Source organism: Felis catus, chromosome D4 (assembly GCF_018350175.1).
Source record: "Felis catus isolate Fca126 chromosome D4, F.catus_Fca126_mat1.0, whole genome shotgun sequence".
NCBI classification, from domain to species: domain Eukaryota; kingdom Metazoa; phylum Chordata; class Mammalia; order Carnivora; family Felidae; genus Felis; species Felis catus.
The window spans coordinates 18,732,837-18,754,898 of NC_058380.1; the positions used below are offsets into that span (position 1 = coordinate 18,732,837).

General features: G+C 41.4%; 1 pseudogene; it reads left to right on the forward strand.

Annotated features, from left to right (window-relative positions):
- The first annotated feature begins 527 nt into the window (after positions 1 to 527).
- LOC123381763 lies at positions 528 to 21,734 on the forward strand (annotated as a pseudogene).
- Positions 21,735 to 22,062: the final 328 nt, after the last annotated feature.

The following is a 22,062-nucleotide window of genomic DNA, read 5'->3' on the forward strand; positions in this document are numbered from 1 at the left end:
TCTGGGTCTTTTTGATCTCCCCCTCCTCTCTGGCTACTTACTTTGCCCTTCATTCTACTCCCACCACTCCCAATTCCCACTAACTTCTTAATGAGGGACCATTTGATTCTGTTTCTCTCTTTGTAGACTGTAATCATTGGGATTTCACCTTCTACCGTGGAAGTGGTCTATCAACTTCTTTTCCTACAAGACTGAGGAATTAAGATGTTAAGCTATTAAAATCACATTTTTTTTTTTTTTTTTTTTTTTTTAGGAGCTCCTCGGTGGCTCAGTCTGTTAAGCATCCAACTTTGGCTCAGGCCATGATCTCACGGTTCGTGAGTTCGAGCCCCACATCAAGCTCTGTGCTGAGGCTCAGCACCTGGAGACTGCCTTGGATTCTGTGTCTCCCTCTCTTTCTGCCCCTTCCCTGCTTGTGCTCTGTCTCTCAAAAATAAATATTGAAAAAAAATTTTAATCACATTTTTTAAATCTATCTGCACAACTTCATCCTACAAGCATTTATTCAATATGGTAATGTAGGAACTATGCCAGGTGCTGACGGTAAGATATGTTCCCCACTGCACCAACTCTTAACCTATTGTCTCTCATCTCCGAGCGTGCCCTTTCCAACTCCGTGACACCGGAGCTGGGACTTTGCAAACCGCGTTTCGGCTTTGCCCACTGGTTATACACTGGGTCCTGGTAATATGGGGCTCTGGTGGCGGTTAGCAAGGGTGGAAAAAAGAAAAGGGATTTGCTCCTTTCTGCTTGTTCCTTCAGGGGTTCCCTTTCCGCGTGTGATTCCTGGAAGCATCATGCAGGCAAAACTTCTTCACCTGGCAGTGCCTTCCTGTAGCAGCAACTGAACCCAGTTGGAAGTTTTCCCAGCCTTTGAAGAACCAACCTCATTTCCCACCCCATCTCAGAGACCCCAGCACCAGTTAGCAGGTGCTTTCTGGGTTCTGACCTTCAGCTTCATGGGGGATCACCTCGGAGTTTCTGAGTGTTAATAATTCCAACTTCTTCCCTTTGTACTCTCCAGCCTAGGGGCGGAAGCTGCTTTCTGCAGTTGCTACATCTGTGATAGTTTAGAATTCTCTGTCCCCGCCTTCAGCTGTTAACATCTTTACATCCAGTTAACTATTCGTTACATTAAATTCTGCTTGTGAAAAGAACTGGAATGCTTTCTGTCCCCTGACTGGATTTTGATGCATCTGCCCGCAAGGACCTGACAGTCTGAAGCAGAAACTTGTCTCCCCTGACAAAGATATGTACAAAATAAGTGCAGGGTAGCTTGGAGGAGAATGTTCAGGTTCAAATTTATAATACGAAACAATATGCATAGGCATAGATTTGCTAGTATGTACCAACTAAGAAAAACAGGAAAAATGTATTCCTTTTAGAAGTGATAAAATATACTCTTTTAAAATAAAACTGTTGGCTGGGGCGCCTGGGTGGCTCAGTTGGTTGAGCGTCAGTCGGGCTTCCACTCAGGTCATGATCTCGCGGTTTGTGGGTTGGAGCCCCGCGTTGGGTTCTGTGCCGACAGCTCAGAACCTGGAGCCTCTTTCGGATTCTGTGTCTCCCTCTCTCTCTGCCCCTCCCCCACCCGTGCTCCACCTCACTCTGTCTCAAAAATAAATAAACATTAAAAAAAGTTTTAAATAAAACTGTTGGGGGCGCCTGGGTGGCTCAGTCGGTTAAGCGTCTGACTCTTGATTTCCGCTCAGGCCATGATCTCACGGTTCCTGAGTTCGAGCCCTGCATTGGGCTCTGTGCTGACAGTGTAGAACCTGCTTGAGATTCTCTCTTTCCTTCTCTCTCTGCCCCTCCGTGCTCACTCTCTCAAAAAATAAATAAACATTATAAATAAAACTGTTAACACATGTCCCGTATTTACAGTAACACAACCTTGTGTTCTCTCTGCAGGACTTCATAGCAATGCGGCTCTGAAAAGCGGCATCGGTTTGCAGGTAAGTTCTGCGATCTCAGTGTTCCAGACCCTGTCCAGGAGCTAATTCCCCAGGATGAGACTACTCTAGACTGCTCTGTTTGACCTTCACTAAGAGTCAAGGAAGAAAAATGACCCAGGGAAGGTAGGAGGCTAGAGAGCAAAGCAAATCAATTAAATAAGGTCAAAACTAATTGAGTAGGTCAAAGGTATATAGAGTGTTTTTTGAAATTTCTGAATTTGACAGTTCTGCTTATAGATGTAACATGAGGATATTGACTTTTGAAACTAGTTATGATAATAAAAGTAAATCGTGAGTGGCCAAAGCTGGAGCTCTTCACTGGAGAGATACTGGCCGACCTGAAGCCCCGAAGAATGTCCCATGAACGATAGCAAGTTGGAAGAAACACACCTCGGGGACTTCTGTATAGTTTTCTCATGAGAGCAGCAAAGATAAATTTCAAAATAGCAGTTTTGACAGAGTATCCAAGTGCTTTAGAAACCAAATAGCTCTTGAGGAGCTCAAGAGAAACTGCAGCATTGTGGGGTCCACACAAGATCAATTGGAAAACAAGTTGGCCCATTACTTACTTTTTGGCTGCCTTGATATTAATTTGTGTGGAAGCTTTGAAAGTTTCTAAAGATATCTTTTTTATCGTCTTTTCTCTGCTGATATAATACTTGACTTATGGGAAGTTCTTAAAGATTCGTTGAAGAGGAAGAATAATTGAGTTAATACATTTCACCGTCCCCGATGTAACGAAATTCAAATGTGGAGACCCTCTGCCTAACTGCTCTAAACAACAACAACAACAACAAAACCTTAGATAACTAAATCCTAGTAAGCTGAAATGGCTAGGAGAGAGAGATTCAGCTACTTGGCCAAGGTCATTTAACTACTTTGTGAAGGAGCCAAGATTGGGTCTCAAGGCAGCCAAATTCACACCCTGCTCTCATCCACAGTGTTCAACTGCTTTGAAAAGTCTCTGAAACTCTGTGTGTTTTGGTTTTCACATCTGTAAAACTGGACAAAGAATACCTACCTAATTAGGTTTAATTTAACCAATAAATAAAATCCAGTTTGTTGACAATCAGAATTGAAATTCCTATTTTCAAAACCAATTGAGAAATGTTTCTTAGTAACTGGAGACAGATTGGGGGGAAAAAAAAACACTCCTAAAAATTAGTATGATTTAATAAAGGAGGCCAGCTGAAAAGGGGAAATTGTTTTGGACAATATTTTTTTTTAAAAACTAGATCCAGGCAATATTTCTTACAACTTTTCAAAGCCACGTGCTGATTTTAAAACCATATTTATAGAAACAATTTCCTGGCTTTAAAATTAATTTTGGTATTATATACTATTTCCTTAAAAAGTAACTTTTCCTGGTTTCGAAAGTATTAGAAGCATATTAAAAGGAAAATTGTGAAATGATTTGAACATTACTTATGATGAAATTTTGAAATATATCATGGCAAGAAGGCAAATCTTGAAACTGACTGTAATTGAAAGTTCCCGTGAGAATGTGGATTCACCCAGGATGATGACCAACAAAGCGCCATATAAATCATAACTGCTCTCTGCACCCCAGACGTATTTTTTTTGGTCTATTTCTCTCAAGCTAGCCCTCAATTCCTTCTATATCCAGCTATTAAATTTTGTCTTTCCTTCAAAACCCAACTTCAAAACCAACTATTATGGTGCCTAACTGATTGTAGGAACGCACTATTTCCTTTCTTTTTTCCAAGAAGTCTTAACAATTTCCTCTACCCTCCTCTGATCTCTGTTATTCTTTTTTTTTTTCACTTTTTTTTTTCAGACAGAGCTCAAGTGGGGGAGAGGGGTGGGGGGGGTGGAGAGAGAGAGAGATTGAGACTCTTAAGCAGGTTCCACGCTCAGTGTGGAAAAGTTCATGTGAGGCTCGATTCCATGACTTTGGGATCATGACCTGAACCAAATCAAGAGTCGGATGCTCAACCAACTGAGCCAGCCAGGAGCCCCCCTCTGGTCGCTGTTATTAATCTCCCTTTTCTTCATTCTTAGAGCATGTTGTCAGATCTATGGCCCAGTGTGCCTTGATTTAGGCTGGGTATGTGACTAGCTCCCTTGCCAAAATAACCCGTAGAATAGCATGGACTTCAACCTATGGAAGTCTTCATATTCCTCACTGCACTGTGTTTTCCACACAGTATGTACTAAATGTGTGTGTGTGTGTGTGTGTATGTGTGTGTAACAGAATTACATTTAGCTAGTCTCCTTTGAAGCTGACTTCTAAAGAGACAAATTCTCTCTTGTCCAACTCGATTTGTATCTCCTGATATCCATTCCATGTCCTGCAACCTGAAATTATGTGAGGCTGACGGTCTCCACCTCATATTCTTGTAGCCATTGAGAGCGCTCAATTTAAGACATAACAGGTGTCCCAACTGGAGATGGGCAGCTTGCTCCAGAAGCAGATTTAAATCAACCAGAAAGGTCATTTTAAAGTTCCAACCCTAGACATCTCACTATAAGAAATTGCGGTCTTTGTGAACATCATTCAAAAGGCACCATGGTACAATGAGAAGGGCTTGAACTTTGAACCCCATATCTAAAAATGTACTACCTCAAGTGCTTTAATGATAATAACTGATTGAATATTTATGGTCTAACATTAATCCACAGAATAACCTAATGCAGGAAGTCTAGTCCGAATCCCATCCCTGTTTTACTGATAAAGATACTGAAGATCGGAGAGTCAACTTTCTTTCCAAGGTTACACAGCTAGTTAATGGTTGTAGCAGGACTGGAACTCAAGGCAATGAAACTCAAGCCCCAACTCTTAACTTCAAGTGATACTGCCTTATTAAGTTTGTTAGCTTCAGGGACGTGGGGTTGGGGGGCTCAGTTGGTTGAGGGTCCGACTCTTAATTTCGGTTCAGTTCTTGACTCCAGGGTTGTGCGATTGAGCCCCCTGTCAGGCTCTGCATTGAGCCTGCTTGGGATTCTTTCTCTCTTTCTCCCTCTGCCTCTCTCTCTCAAAATAAATAAAAATAAATAAACTAAAAAACAAACAAAAATAAATACACAAATAATTTCTACCTCATTGGGTTGTTGAGGTAGCAATCCAATGAACACTTTCACCTAGAACTGTGGAACTTTATCAACTCAAATCAATCTGAGTTAAGATCTTTGGTGGAAACAAGGGAACCTCCTATATAAGGCCCTAAATTCCATCCTCTGTATTCCAACTGATTATTGGCTTCCCAATGACCCAGGTAGAATTGGGTCTCCAACAGGGAGCAAGATGCCTTCCTTGGTCCTTAGCAGTTTAAACACATTTGCTGTGAATGATTGAGGACTTTAAAAGAGCACTCGCCACATTTTATTGACAGTAGCTTTTCCCTTTACAAATAGGAACAATTGTGTGAATTTACATATGTATCAACCTGAGATGGGTTAGCTGTGTAAAACACTGGTGAGGAAAACTAAGGTCTAGAAGGGAAACTGTCTTTAGTTTCACAAAGGATAGGAAATCTTAACTCCTGCTTCCCACTGAGAAAAATAATGGACAAAGAAAGTACAAATGACCTATAGTCCCCTCCTCTTTTTCCACAACAAATGGTCGACGTCCAGTGACAATATTATGATGTTGATTTTGTTTAAAGCTGGCACATCATCAATTTTAATTTCTTTCTTCTTTCTTCTTTACATATGGTGAGATAAGGCCAGTGAGTGTGTACCTTCTGATGACTCACTTCCTTTTGATCCTCTCCCTAACTCTTATTCAACTGAGACGACCATTTCCAGGGGCTTACACCTGGCACTACATATATTTTTTGTCCCTCATGTAATTAATAGATGAGGGGACCTGAGTTCTAGGGTCTGTGATTCCCTCTCTGCCGCTTTGACACCGGGAAAAGTACAGAATTTCTCTGAGATGTAGTAGCCTCATTCACAAATGGTAGCTCCATATTGATAAGCACTCCTTATGTAAGGCACAGCGTGCTGGGGCAGTGTGCAGGGAGGATAATGTTGCCTTGGTTCCTCTGTAAAACCCTTGCAAGATAAAGTGCCCAGAAGCTTCACCTGGCTCCAAAGGGTGCTCGTTTTCATCCTGAGGAGATCATGTAAGTGAAAGCTCTTTGTTAACTGTTAGGTGTGCCACAAATACTAGCAATGCAGACGTTCGTGATGAGGGTAGAGATGGTGATGGCCATGAAGAGGAAGATGCTGTGTGTAGGAAAGGGTTGATGCCACTCTTCTGGACTGAGGGTTCTGGAGAGGGTACCGGAGAGGCAAACAGCACCTTCGCTGGTATGGAAATGGGACAGGAAATGGGAGAAGTGTCTGCCTTGGTCGTCTACTGGAAGGTTGCTCCATGGAGACTACAGCACATAGATAAACATCGGGTTCAAGTTCCTAGTGACCAGATTCCTGAGATCTTGATTGTATGTGTCAGTAAACAGCTTAACATACACCCCAGACAAGACCCCAGGCAGAGTTAGGCAGAAACTCAGACACTGAAGCGCCTGCTGTGTTGTTGGTAACTTTCTAAACGTCTCAATGAAATTTACAGATTGAAATTTTTTCAGAGCATCTCACTGGGAAAAACAGTCCCCTCCACATACTGTTATTTTTAGGATGTTGAGTACTCTCTGCCGTAAAAGATCAAAGGAAACATTTGACATCCACACTAGTTTGCTCCTTGAAGTTAAATAAGATTAAAATATAGGAATGACAAAATTTTATCTCTCATTTTTTTTTGCATACGATGCCAATACAGTTTCTAGAAGGAATCTCAAAGTTATTATACTCTATTACTATCATTCTTATCATAGATGGCTCAATGTATATCATATCATGATTCGTACTAAAGCCAAGATTCAGAACTCTAGAGCCAAATATCCGTTTAATTTTTTGTAATGATTGTCATTGTGGATATAATCAGTGTGGATAAGAATCTAAAATAAGAGTTCAAAATTATTTGTATAAATACAAATGCAAATGCTTAACGCCAGCGCCAGCAATATTTGTTTTCTACTGATCCTGTAACAGATTACCATACACTTAGTGGCTTAACACAATGCAGTTCTGGAGGTCAGAAGTTCAAAATCAGTTTCACCGGGCTAACATCAACATTTGACATAGTTGGCTCCTTCTGGAAACTCTGAGTGGAGAATCCGTTTCTTTACCTTTTTCTATTTTTAGTAGCTGCCTATATTTGGTTTGTGGCCCCTTCCTTCATCTTCAGAGTCTGCTTCCTTGATCGCGTCACCTTCTCCTATTCCATAGGCAAATTTCCCTCTGCCTCCCTCTCACAAGGACACTTATGATGATGATATTTATGGCCTCCAGGATGATCTCTCCGTCTCAAGATCTTTTACTTAATCACATTTGCAAAATCCCCTTTGCCATATAAGGTAACGTTTGCAGATTCTGTGGATTAGGTTGTGGGCATTTTGGGGAGCCACGGTTCTGCCTACCACACAGGCGAATCGCTCATAACTGGGGCCTTGTGTAGGCCTCACCCAGATTTCCTAATGATAAAACAGCTTTTAATTTCATGTCTTGATTTCTTTATAACAGTGAGGTTTTTTTAATGTTTATTTATGTTTGAGATAGAGAGAGCAGGGGAAGGGCAGAAAGAGAGGGAGACCGAGGCTCCGAAGCAGGCTCTGTGCTGACAGCAGAGAGTCCTGACATGGGGCTGGAACTCGCAAACCACAAGATCATGACCTGAGCCCAAGTCAGACACTTAGCCACCCAGGGGCCCCAGTGAGTTTTATGGAGAACTCCAACTAGAGCAGGTGACATTCAAAATCATGAGACCAAAATTAATAGAATAAAAGAGAAAGTTGGGGCACCTGGCTGGTTCAGTCAGTAGAGCATGTGACTCTCGATCTCGAGATCATCAATTCGAGCCGCATGTATAGAGTTTACTTAAAAATAAATAAAACCTTGGGGCACCTCGTGGCTCATTCGGTTAAGTGTCCGACTTCGGCTCAGGTCATGATCTTGCCGTCTGTGGGTTTGAGCCCAGTGTCGGGCTCCGTGCTGACAGCTCAGAGCCTGGAGTCTGCTTCGGATTCTGTGTCTCCCTCTCTCTCTGCTCCTACCCCACTGGCTCTCTGTCTCTGTCTCTCAAAATAAATAAGCCTTAAAACGATATAATAAAAAATGAAACCTTAAAAAAAGAAGAGAGAGAAAGTAATAAATTAAAAAGTCCCAATGTAAAAAGCCCCTCATATTAATTGAGGACAAGGTGATTTTATCCAGAGATCCTTTGCTTGCCCTCAATCTCCCTATGTTTAATTAAAAACTAACTCAAAGCTAATGAAAGCCAGCCTATGTTGAAAATCTTCAGGAGTAAACAAAACGAAAGATGCTTAACAGAGATGTATTAGTACTTTAAGCAATGCCTCCTGACACAATTTTCTTGTTTTCGATACTAATATAATATAAAAAAAGTCAAATCAGGAATATGATGCAGTACAATCTCCTAAAAAAGAAATTCAATTTTCCAGGAATAGCTAATTCCTGAAACTTGAGATGCATCTTCAAGTATCTAGACCAAGTGTGTGCAGTCTGACTAGCCTGTCAGTAAAACCATAAAATGTATTTGAAAGAATCCTTAACAACCTAATGTAGGGTGAACAACACACATTTAACCTTGCTAGAAAAATGCAAATCTATCAGAAGAGAAATCTACATTTGACCTTTGAAGTGAGGTCAGCATTTCTGATCTCATCCCTGAAGGGGTAGGAGAGAAAGAGGGGAGTCTGGTGGAGGGGGAAATCTGACCTTAATCCCTGTGGCTTTAAGAACCATGGATCCACCCAAAAGTAATTATATTCAGAGAAGCATCAAGGGAATGGGGGGGGGGGGAAACGGTGAGGATGACTGGTCCTCACTTCAGTGAAAAGGCAGAGGTTTATGCTGTAACACCTGAGGATCTTCACATTTCCACATTTAAAGAAAATTTTTGTGTATGTGTATGAGTTAATATTACGTGTAAATTTCAGGGGTTCGTGGCAACACCTGGTGATTCCTTTACGGACCATATGACAGAACAAATTGCACAGGGTGCTATTGTATTTTCAAGAGGACTCATGACATGTGCTCAAGTAATACAGATCCGCTCATCTAAAAGTTAACCGAAAGCTCAAAATTTTTTTAATGTTTACTTATTTATTTTGAGAGAGAGAGAGAGTGAGCAGGGGAGGGGCAGAGAGAGGGAGACAGAGAATCCAAAGCAGCAGGCTCCTTACTGTCAGCTCAGAGCCCAACACGGAGGGGTGGGGCGGGGCTCGACTTCACAAACTCTGAAATCCATGACCTGACCTGAAACCACTGAACCACCCGGGCGCCCTGACTTAAAGCTCAATTGTTCACTGTTGTCATTTCTTACCGAGCATGTGGAGAAAGTGTTTTGTATTCCAAACAGCATTCCTCCCCTCAAAACAATTTCATTTTCATTTATCTCTTTTTTTCAAAAGTAATCTCTATGCCTATGCAGGGCTTGAAGTCGCGACACGGACATTAAGAGTTGCACAGTCTACCAACTGAGCCAGTTCAGGTGCCCCACCTGCAAACAATTTTAAATGTCTTTTCCAGTAATAGGAAGGGATGGTTGGTATCCTCCATTCGTCTCAATAGTTGCGTTTCTAAAATACCAACTTCATTGTCATAACTCAAATTGAATGTTAATAATCCCGAACTGCCGCTATGTAAAGAAACTGGTGTGCTTGTGTGAAAAGCACATCACGCACAGATTATGCATTATTTCCAGTAATGGAAAAACTGAGGCACACGAAGAATGAACGGACCAAAAACTCCAGTCGACAATGCTAGCAGTGAACTGACACCCGACTTTTTTTTTTTTTAATTTTTTTTTTCAACGTTTATTCATTTTTGGGACAGAGAGAGACAGAGCATGAACGGGGGAGGGGCAGAGAGAGAGGGAGACACAGAATCGGAAACAGGCTCCAGGCTCTGAGCCATCAGCCCAGAGCCTGACGCGGGGCTCGAACTCACGGACCGCGAGATCGTGACCTGGCTGAAGTCGGACGCTTAACCGACTGCGCCACCCAGGCGCCCCATACTGACACCCGACTTTTGACCTCCGGTTCAGATCATGAAAAATATACTAACTTCCCTCCCCAAAGCTGAACAGTTTTTTTTTAATTAAGATTATTAACTGCAAATTTAAAATGTTAAAAAAAATTTAATCCTTTTTAATCTTCTAAAGTATTGCTTCAAACGCAAATTCCCTGGAAGATTACTTCAGTTGTGTACTTCCTCCAGTCCTATGCTGACCCAACCGTACTTATCTATGGATTTTGTTTTGTTTTATTATTTGATTAAGTCTCTTGCTACCCTTCTCTATGGCAGGCAGGGGAATCATCTATCCGGAATGGAGCGTTTAGATTTGCTACTTTTAAACTCAAGGATTAGCTTTGCACTTGGGGAATCTTTGGGTAGCATCAAACCCTACAGAATTCTGCAATTTAATTTCACTTATGAATGTAAAGGGCTTACAGCTGTCTTCACAGTTAAGTGAGGATTTACCAAGATGTTGCTCTCCCCAGTGGCAGAGACAAGTCTCTAACCAACAGGACTTCTGCGCTCCCCAAAGTAGATGGTTTGACCAAAGAGGATGAAATTAGCGAGCGCGCGGGCGCACACACACACACACACACACACACACACACAGCATACCATCTGAGACTTTCAGAAAATGCAGATCTGGGGGGAAATCTTGGAGCATAAATTACTTTGAGGATTTTTAATTTTTTTTTTGTCTTTTTTTTTTTTTTTTTTTTTTTGCTAGATCTTAGTTGGAGAGATTTGTGCTCTTTCACATATGCAGCTGTGGAGTCTCTGGGGAGATATCTTGCTCCTTCTCATTTTTGCATATCTGCCAAAAACCAAGATCTAAGCACCAAACGTACTGTCCTAAGCCCCGCACGTGATATAGGTAGATTCTCCAAAGGATGTTAGACAAGGAACTGATTAAAATCCAAAGTGGGCAGTGAGGCAGCCCCAGGGGTGGCATGATAAGGGGGAGAGACCGCTGAACAGGTGGGAGCCAAGCCTTTGTTTTGTGGTTGTGTTTGTTGTTATTGCTGTTTGTTTGATTCGTTCTCGTTGTGGCTGTAACCATTTTTATAGAGTCGGCCAAATTAACAGAACTTTTGCAGCATACTGGTGAGATAAATATTTGTTACACAAATAAATCACTGTACAAACCTGAAATTGATCCTTGCTTTGTGACCTTGGCCAAGCAATTTGATCTCTATGCCTTTATTTCTTTGTCTCATGAGTTAATCCCAGTAAACTCTAGCATTTATTCTGGCTTCAAATAGTAATGGTTAATATTTACCGAGCACTTACTGTGGGTTGGGCAATATTCTAAGCACTTCCATATACTAACTCCTTTAATCTTCACAAAATCTTTTAAAAAAGTAAAGAGTAATATTATGCTCACTTAATGGATAAGGAGTCTGAGGCAGTAAAGTTAAATAATGTGTCCAGTGTCAAATAGCTCGTAAGTGACAAAATCAAAATGTAACTAGAAAGATGGACTCCAAACTTCATACTTCAATGACAATTCTATACCACGTCTCTAAAATATGGAAAACAGGGGCGCCTGGGTGGCGCAGTCGGTTAAGCATCCGACTTCAGCCAGGTCACGATCTCGCGGTCTGTGAGTTCGAGCCCCGCGTCAGGCTCTGGGCTGATGGCTCAGAGCCTGGAGCCTGTTTCCGATTCTGTGTCTCCCTCTCTCTCTGCCCCTCCCCCGTTCATGCTCTGTCTCTCTCTGTCCCAAAAATAAATAAACGTTGAAAAAAAAAATTTAAAAAAAATATGGAAAACAAAGTAAGGATGTGAATTTTTATATACTACCTCAAACTAGATCTCTCCAAAATGTAAACATTTTATTTTTAGAATATATTGACCTTAATCTTTGAATTCCACCCTAACCTGAATGCTCACCCCCTTTCAAAGACCAATTTTATCTCCAGGCCCCCACCCTTAATATCATCTCTTAGTTTACGTCATTTTTGGCTCGTATCTTGGCTCTCTGAATGTGGCTCAGTAGATGATAGGAGTGAAGGCATTGTCAATCATTTGAAAACAAACAGGAACAAAAGTTGAATTTTTGTGCTTTGGAGAATGCATAGAAATGTCAAATGAAAGTCCAATAAGAAACAGATCACACATTTGAATTAAAGTAATTAGAAGGCTTTATTTATTTAAAAAAATTTTTTTAATGTGTATTTATTTTTGAGAGAGAGAAAGACAAAGCATGAGTGGGGAAAGGTCAGAGAGCGAGAGGGAGACACAGAGTCCAAAGCAGGCTCCAGGCTCTGAGCTGTCAGCACAGAGCCAGAGGCAGGACTTGAACTCACAAACTGTGAGATCAGGACCTGAGCCGAAGTGGGGTGCTTAACTGACTGAGCCACCCAGGCGTCCCAAGGAGGTTTTATTTTTAAATGGACTTGACATTTATATGGAGTTTAAGGGAACCACAAGGAATAATACACCAACCTGGGGTTTAGTAGCAACAGAACTGTTAACCACCCTCCCTGGCCTGAAGGGAAGGAAGTGGTTACCAGAAGCCTGAAGGAGAGAGTTTTGTTGAGCAGCCGCCTTTGGGGGAGTAATGACCTTGGATGGAGGGAAGTGCCCAGCCTGAGGCCAGCGGTCAGAGAGAGAAGAGGGATTAAATACTTGACCTCACTTTTTTCTCTCTCCTATCTCCTAGAAAGGCTTCCCACTGGCCAAATCCAACAGGAAACCATTGGCAAGGGAGTCAGTTTGTGTGAATCTACACAGATTAGCCTCCTGGGGGAGGGAGCAAGGTAGACAAGGATGAAGAGTACATGGTGAGGAGCAAATGAAGATACCAGGTGGACCTATATCAAGCTGATATTCACTAGAGAGAGCCGCTGTGGGTCCAGACAGGTCATATTCCCCAGAAATAAATTCCCAAGAACAACAGGTAGCTCAAAACTACCTATCCAAACCCCTAGAGCCTTGAATGCTTACCAAATGGTTTGGTTTTACCACCATTTATCTACAAAACATCTCTTTTGTAAGTAATTTTGAAGAAATTCCTTTCTTTATGCTCTAGTCTGAGACCTCAAGGTCAAAATGTTACAGTTTTTTTCTAAGAACATTGTGTAAAAGTTTTGGGGAATTAACCAATTCGACTTGCGTCTCAAAACCCAACAGACCCTCCAGCAAAGTGTCAGGATACAGCAGTTACTAGTTTTATCATTAAAGTATTGAGAACTTTCAAAGAAAAGGAAATTATATTCTGCATTCTTGTGGCACCCATCAATAAACCACCTAGCATCTTCGTATCTTTTCCGTTCAAAGCACCTTTCCATTCTTTTATTAGTGGCTCCTCCCATTCTCTATTCAAAGCAGGGCAAGGTTTGTTCTGTTCTGTTTTTTTCCAATTAATAAACCTTAAGGGAAGACATATTAGGCAATTGCCCAAGATCATGCTGTAGAACAACATGGTGCTGGAAGAAATGTAGGAATCTAATCATTGTTAAACAGCAACACCTCAGGACCTCGCTGGAGATCTCTGGTTTGAAATGAAAGGAATGACATGGTCTGGTTGTGTCTTGAAAAGATCACTCATGGGGCGCCTGGGTGGTGCAGTCGGTTAAGCGTCCGACTTCAGCCAGGTCACGATCTCGCGGTCCGTGGGTTCGAGCCCCGCGTCGGGCTCTGGGCTGATGGCTCAGAGCCTGGAGCCTGTTTCCGATTCTGTGTCTCCCTCTCTCTCTGCCCCTCCCCCATTCATGCTCTGTCTCTCTCTGTCCCAAAAATAAATAAAAAACGTTGAAAAAAAAAATTAAAAAAAAAAAAGAAAAGATCACTCAGGTTGCTGTTAGAAGGATCCATTGAAAGTAAAGAGTAATGTCAAGGGGACTCATCAAGAGGCCATGGGAGTACATTGACAGAGGGATGATGATTGTTTGGATTTAGGAGGTGTGGAAAAAAAGATAAGACGGAGGAAGGTATTTAAAAGGTCAACTCAGCAGGACTTGACTGCAGATGGGACCTAGTGTACTAGGGAGAGGGAGGTGTTGAGAATAGTTCCTCTCCTAGGGAGAGGGAGGTGTTGAGAATTTGGCTTACCTACCTGGATTAATGGTACATCCATCCTTGAAATTAACCCTGGAAGGAGATCAGGTGTGGGATAAGGGAGGAAGATCAAGAGTTCACTCTTCGATGTGTTGAATTTTAGTTCTTTTGAGCAATTCAAGTGGAGATGACAGGAAGAAACCTCTGTGATGTGTAAAATGCCGAGGCGTGTGTTTCTGGCACATCGTGAAAAACAATCCGTGACTGTTGTTGTTATGTTATTATTCCTTCCATAATCTGCACCCAGTTTACCCATCCAGACCGAAGCAGTACCATTTGTTTTCAGATAAAAGTCGTCATCTTATTTCCATCTAATCTATTGCCAACCTGTCCTTTCCTTATGGCCCAGTTCAGATGTCACTTCATCCATGCTCTAAGCTTTTTCTTCTTACCAATAAAACCTCCAGCTTCTGGAATCCTGTAAAAATGTGTGATTCTCCAGATCTGGATGTTGGCATTAATCCAAACTGTGCCAGCCTCTGATCAGAACCCCTTATTTCTCTAGCTCTCACACTCACACTCAGCTATCTCCTCTTAGATATCTTCTCCAAGACCAATTTTTGATGTTCCTTCCATTTTCCCCAGCAGCACCCCTCCCATCTTCCCTTCCTCCCCTACCCATCATTTCAACCACATTCTTGTCAATGTGGTTGAAGTTTTGTGTTTCAGCTCTTTTGTTACGACTGCCTAGCAAAATCGAACCCTGGACCCATCATCCACCTCCTCCAGGACTTTATCTAGGCTGTGAATACCACTGGAGAAGATGTCTCCTCACCAAGAGCAGTCAGAACATTGAAGCAACTATAAATTTGTGCTATGGTCCTTGCACACAATTGGTTCCCTCCCTACAATCAGGCAATTCTTGTAAGTGTCCCTAAATTTCCAACCCACCATCTCTCCACCCCATAGCTGTCAGCAGATGATCTTGCTTCTTTCTACAGGCCAAAAAGAAGACTCCAGATGGGGCCTCCATTTTCTGGTGCAAATGCGTGAACATATCTGAATCTATACCTACACTCCCTTAATTTTCTCAGATCATAAGATGGAAAGGGCCCCATCCATATAAAGCTACTTGTTATATAAACTCCATTTTCTACCCCAAGTACCCCTTCAGGGGTTTGATTTTCTCTCCTGGAACACCAGTGCTTTCTTCTGTAGGACTGCCTCCCATCATCATTTAAACATGTTCAATGCGCTCCCACCTTTAAGTTAAAACAAAATGTCTCCCTTGCAGTCACAAAAGACACCCCCTTGCAGTCCTGTGTCTTCCCTACTCTTCTCCCTCTCCCATCCTCCAGGCTCGGCCTCCACTTTATTTACTCTCTTGGGGATACTAGATACTTCTTAAATCTGACTCTTTCCTTTGCTTTCATCATGTTGGATTCACCTAGTTTTACTTTAAACCTTCTGATCAGTCCTTCTCCATTATGGTCTCCTCAAATGCTTGTGTGTTCTGTCTGAGTCTCTCTTCTTTCTTGACCTTCTCTTTGGGCAAACTTACTACTCATGTAGGCTGCAAATTACCACCTGTGCTGATGGTCCCCCGAGCATAAGTATCTCGACGCCAATTTCCCTGTTGATGTTCAGGCTCAAATATTCAACCATCTCCTGAATATCACTAATTGATTGTCCCACAGGCACCTCAGGTTTATTAGGATTATCACATACTCGTCACTTTCCCTCGAACTGCTCTTTCTTCTGTATTCTGTATCTTAATGGATGGCAGTGTAATTTCTAATACAAATCTGAACGTCACCTTTTAGTGTCTAAGTTCCTTAAGGCACAAATAGTATTAGCACCTCGTGCGATGCTTGGCACACAGTAGGGACTCATTACATACATACTGAAGAAATGAATAAATTACTCCTTACTCTCGTTTATCCCTCATATTCAATAAATTACCAAGTCCTGTCAATTCTTCCTTCCAAATACTCTTCAAATCTTTCTTGTTATCGTGGACAGTGGCCTAGTCCAGGCCACAATTATTACATTTATTGTCTCTTAATTAATCTCTTCGCCTCCAGTCTTGTCTCGTGTAGCAGGGATGGCTAATTATATCCAATATCCACATTCCCTTCTTCCTAGAATTGAACACCATGCCTCCCGGCTAGAGACCACATTTCCCAACCTCCGTGGCAGCCTCGTATGACCAAGCTACAATGTCACCTGGCCAAGGAAGTTCTGGTCAATAGCCTGAGAATGGAAGTGACATGTGCACCTTCTGAACCACAGTTTTTTAAAAAAAAAATGTTTGTCCTCCTTTTCTTTTGCCTTTCTGCAGTCTGGATTGTGATGAGACAGTGGTGAGTCAGGTTCAACCTTACAAGTGAAAACCTTAGGGTGTGAAGGAACCTCAAGATAAAAAAGGAACCCTATCCTCTTGGACTGTTTGCCACCTCAAACTTTTATGGGAGAAATAAATAAATCTGTCTGAGGGAAGCCATGGTTATTTGGCTTCTGTTAAAACAACCAAACCGATGCCCTAACTGTGAATCCCTTCTCTCTCCCAGCCAGAATCTTTCTTCTGAAATACAGCTAAAACAATCGTATTACGTTGCAAATCTGATCAGTACTTTCCCCTTGTCTTATTTATTTGTTTATTTGTGTAAGTAATCTCCATGCCCAACATGGGGCTCAAACTCACGACCCCGGAGGAAGAGTAGCATGCTGTATTGACTGAGCCAGCCAGGCACCCCTCCCCTCATCTTATTTATTTTTATAGACTTCAGAGGGCTTAGTATGTGATCTCTTTAAAAAAATTTTTTTTTTTATGTTTATTTACTTTTGAGAGACAGAGAGTACAGAGCAGGAGCAGGAGAGGGGCAGAGAGAGTGGGAAACAGAATTCGAAGCAGGCTGCAGGCTCTGAGCTGTCAGCACAGAGCCTGACGGGGGCTTGAACTCATGAACTGCAAGATCATGACCTGAGCCGAAGTGGGACCGACTGAGCCACTCAGGCGCCCCAGTATGTGATCTTGTTTTCTAGAAAGCATTCAACAGTGTTGATTATTGATTGACAAATTAGGAAGTTCATTTTCTAGTGGAACCTAAGCTATCAAAGTTTACTGACACTTGTATGTGATATCACACATACTCACCGAATGAGAGAGCAGCTTGAGGCTTCCTCAACTTCTGCAATCACTCTGGATCGGCTTCCCACCCCCACCCCCCGCCCCAACTCCATTATCTGATGACCAGTGAAAGGGTCAGCAATCTTTCTGATGATGAGAATTATCCGTAAAGAGGAAGTAGTCCCATATGTGCCACTGGCCACTGTAATGGGAAGGAAGGAATACAAAAAATTGGGAGAAGCAGAGAAAATAGCACAGAACTCTGTTGAGTGAGAGGCAGTAGAAAGTTGTTAGGAACTTATTCATACTTGGCAGCGAAGGGGGTACCTGTAACCACGATAGACGAAGCCATTGTAACATCTTGAGTTGCTGCATTTCTACCAGGAAGATGATTATTGCAAATTTCGATTTCTCTTCAGCTAAAATTTGTTGAGCCCCTCCATGAGAAAATCTCCTAAAATAGTGCAATGTTTCAAGTTCCACTCCCCCTCCGGATAGGAGTGTTAGACTACCTGAGTCTTAGCAGGATCTCCCAGAATAAGACCATGTTTGAAGTCCCCTGCATGCATCCTCCCAAGATCTAATCCACGCAACTCCTAGAGTTGCCCTAAAACGGGGATAGTGCCAGACACGCCATCTAGTTCAAAGCTACCTCCTGCCCCCAGTGTATGTTTTTTAAAAGATGTTAATTTTGGGGGCACCTGGGCAGCTCAGTCGGTTGAGTGTCCAGCTTCGGCTCAGGTCATGATCTCGCAGTTTGGGAGTTCGAGCCCCGCGTAGGGCTCTGTGCTGACAGCTCGGAGCCTGGAGCCCGCTTCGGACTCTGTGTCTCCCTCTCTCTCTGCCCCTTCCCCGCTCACACTCTGTCTCTGTCTCTTAAAAATGAATAAACGTTAAATAAATAAATAAATAAATAAATAATAAAATAATAAAATAATAAAATAATAAAATAAAAGATGTTAATTTTTCCACCCGTATATTTTGTGTGATAACTATGAGTTGTCAGTGAGACTCTATCATAAAGTACTATTTATAACGGAGTTGTTTCTCACAAAGCACTCTATTACACTTGTCACTTGGAAGTGACAGCCACGTTTTTGTGTGACATACAGAACAAATTAAACTAGCCGAATAAAGGCACCTGGGCAACTGATACCTTCAGTTGGGTCCCTGCAAATCCTCATTCGTTTGTATTTACTTTCTCTTCTTCTTCTTTTTGTCTTTAATTCAAGTTTTATACCTCAAGGAAATTAGCTAAACTACATGTTAAAAGGCAATGAGGATCCTTTGGAACCCAGAGTGTCCTTGTTCGTGTGAAGTTTTTCAGTGATACAAGTTTTTGTTGTTTTCCCCGCAGGGGTTGTCAATCACAAGGCAGGGAAGAAAGCAACGAGTTTTAAAGCAATGTAAATAATCCAAATTCCCAGTTGCAAATAAATAAATAAATAAATAAATAAATAAATAAATAAATCAGCAAGCAAGTAAGCAGCATGCTTTCTAAAAACTTATCTGCGTTTTCAACCCACTGAAGTTTTGAAAATTCCTGTTGTTGACCTGAACAGGAGAAATACCTGAAGCCTTGAGGCAGAGTAGCTTTCGGAAGAAAGAAACACATTAATATTTCACGTGGAAGGAATTCTTCAAGGTGCCTATCAGTTCTCCAAACCAGTGACATCATTCGCTTTCACCTCCACGTGTCTTTTGAGTTCCATTTGGTATAATTACCTCTAGTCTTACTTTTACGTGTTTTATCTCATAAACGCAGTTATCGTTATATGGCAATATAATAATAAAAATAAAGTATGTGTAATAATTTCCCCCTGGACGGTACACCGCAAGCGTTTTGTTGGCTACTGCTACATGCTCTTGGTGGCCGTTATAGTAGGCAGAATAATGGTTCCCCTGGATGTTTATGTCCTAATTCCTGGTACCTGTAAGTATGTTACCTTATGTGGCAAAAGCAACCTTGCAGATGTGATCGAGTTAAGGACTTTGAGATGGGGAGATTATTTTGGATTATCTAATCAGTTGGGTCCTTAAAAGTAGAGAACTGTTCCCAGCTGTGGTCAGAAGAAGATGTGACTGTAGAACAGCCAGAGGGATGAAATATCACTGGCTTTGAAGAAGGAGAAAAGGGATCATGAGCCAGGGAATGTGGGTAGCCTCTAGAAGCTGGTAAAGGCGAAGAAACAGATTCTCTGCTAATAATGTTCAAACTTGGGGACATTTGTGTGATTGCTATTGCATTCCTTGTGCTATGCTCTGGTTTTGTACTCACGGAATATTCCTGGAGAGCTTGACTGGACAACTGAACAGGGCATAACTGACAATGGCAAAAATACAGTAAACGAAATAAAATAGTTTAATTTTATAGTTACTTTATGTCTTATTTTGACAAAAGTTTCTGGAACCAACCTGGGGAGCATCTTTTCCATTGTGACCTGATAGATGGGCAAAAGTCCTGATAAATATTGGGAAGGTGGCCACAGGGAAGTGAGGGGCAGGACTTCTCTGAAGGCACAGTAGTCCCTTTCTTCAAGGAGACAGCCATGTATTAGTTGATCAGACACTTGACTATTAGCTCCCATTAATTTTAGTTATTAATAATTAGTTGTGATCCAAGGAAATGTGATATAGCCATGAAAATTATCATGCATGTTCATTTTTTTCACAGATGTTCATGAAACGTTGATAGAAAAAGAAGGTAATAGAAGAGTATGAGAATACTTGACAACTTTTATTTGGAAAATTTGGGGAGGAGATATAATAAATATTTACAATGTCAATCTCTGGGCAGTAGGCTTTCAGGAGAGGTATTTTCTGTTTGCTTATCAACATAACTTTTTTTTTTAACAATGAACTACCTGTACTATATAATAACACATGTTATTGTAACACATGTAAATGTATAACACATGTAAACGTATAGCAACACAAATGTGAACTTTCTAGGGTCATATTTCCATTAATAGCTGTGCAGACATGCTGGGGATATAACAATTCCCCTTGGGGCCTCAGAGCTGGTTACCCCCAATGGCAGACAAAAGTAGGAAACTGACCTTGGTTGAGAAATACCAGCCACATTTCTCATCAGGACATCCTGAAAACCTTTCAAACACTTATCGGTGAAGTATGTTTGCCCCATCTGGTTCTTAATAACCCTCCAGAGATAGGAGAGACAGCCACAATCCCAGCCCAGGCTAAATAATTATACAAAGAGAAAAACAAATGGCCACCTTGCTCTTGGAGTGATAGATACCATTCCAGGACCAATCCTGAACTTTGCCAGCACAAGACAATGTTCAAGAAAGGCTTAAACTTAGAAGCTAACTAATGCCACGACTCAAGGTGCTCAGAATGCTTGAAGTCAAGTGATTGAGAAATTTATGGAGAATACCATATTTTACCTCATCTGTAACTACCTGTTGAAGATTACCCTTGCATTGCAGTCCTGGTATATAATGTTCGATGCTAGTCCTCTGATCCCAGAACTCATTGTTGCCTATGTAGGACATGTCATAGAAGAAGAGAAAGTTGCCGTAAGTGAAGATGGACTGAAAGCACTTGTAATTTTCTCCAGTGGAGATATGTGAAGGGCTCTTCATGCCTTGCAGAACACCAATAGGGTTTTTTTTTTTAATTTATATCCAAATTAGTTAGCATATAGTGCAACAATATTTTCAGGAGTAGATTCCTTAGTGCCCCTTACCCATTTAGCACATCCCCTCTCCCATACCCCTTCCAGTAACCCTCTGTTTGTTCTCCATATTTATGAGTCTCTTCTGTTTTGTCCCCTCCCTGTTTTTATATCATTTTTGTTTCCCTTCCCTTATGTTCATCTGTTTTGTCTCTTAAAGTTCTCATATGAGTGAAGTCATATGGTATTTGTCTTTCTCTGACTAATTTCACTTAGCATGATACCCTCCAGTTCCATCCACGTAGTTGCAAATGGCAAGATTTCACTCTTTTTGATTGCCGAGTAATACTCCATTGTATATATATACCACATCTTCTTTATCCATTCATCCATGGATGGACATTTGGGCTCTTGCCATACTTTGGCTATTGTCGATAGTGCTTCTATAAACATGGGGGTGCATGTGTCCCTTCGAAACAGCACACCTGTATCCCGTGGATAAATGCCTAGTAGTGCAATGGCTGGGTCGTAGGCAGTTCTATTTTTAGTTTTTTGAGGAACCTCTATACTGTTTTCCAGAGTGGCTGCACCAGCTTGCATTCCCACACCAGTAAGGTTTTTAGGGCGGGAATAGGACAGACTGTACATGTATGTGGGACACCCCTCAAATGCGATTTTGCCAACATTCAGGACTGGATGTTGAATTAAGACCTCACCACAGCTATAGAAATACTATGGAATTGAAAACTCTGAAGAGGTTGGCGTTGCAAAATATCCTTATTTGACTTAGAATGGATTTTATATCATCAGTTCAGATACATTTGTTGACTAAAATGGCAGACACTGAGTACAAACTTTTTGTTGATACCAAAAAGCAGCACATTCAGCTGAATTTCCTCACTGCTGCTTTTAAATCACCAGAGACTCTATTGTTGCAGAGGCTTAGACTTCTAGCTCCAATTTGAAGAAATCAGCAGTAGCAGTTCGAGAACAAAACACATAGTTACGTGATTGAACTATAATCACCCATTGGGAAACAGAGTTTCAGGCTTAAGTTGATAGAATTTTTTTAAGCACTGCATTTGTAGTATAGTAAAGATATAGAAGGCAAGATTTGATGTATAAGTACTTTATTGTAATATTTGTCTTTTATAGTAAACAACAACAACAACAACAACAAAGCTATGTCAATCTTAAGGGTTTTTTTCTTCAGTTGCTTAGATTAAGGGAAACTGGGCTAATCCATCCTGGTTTGGAATGTAAGGCTTTCAAAT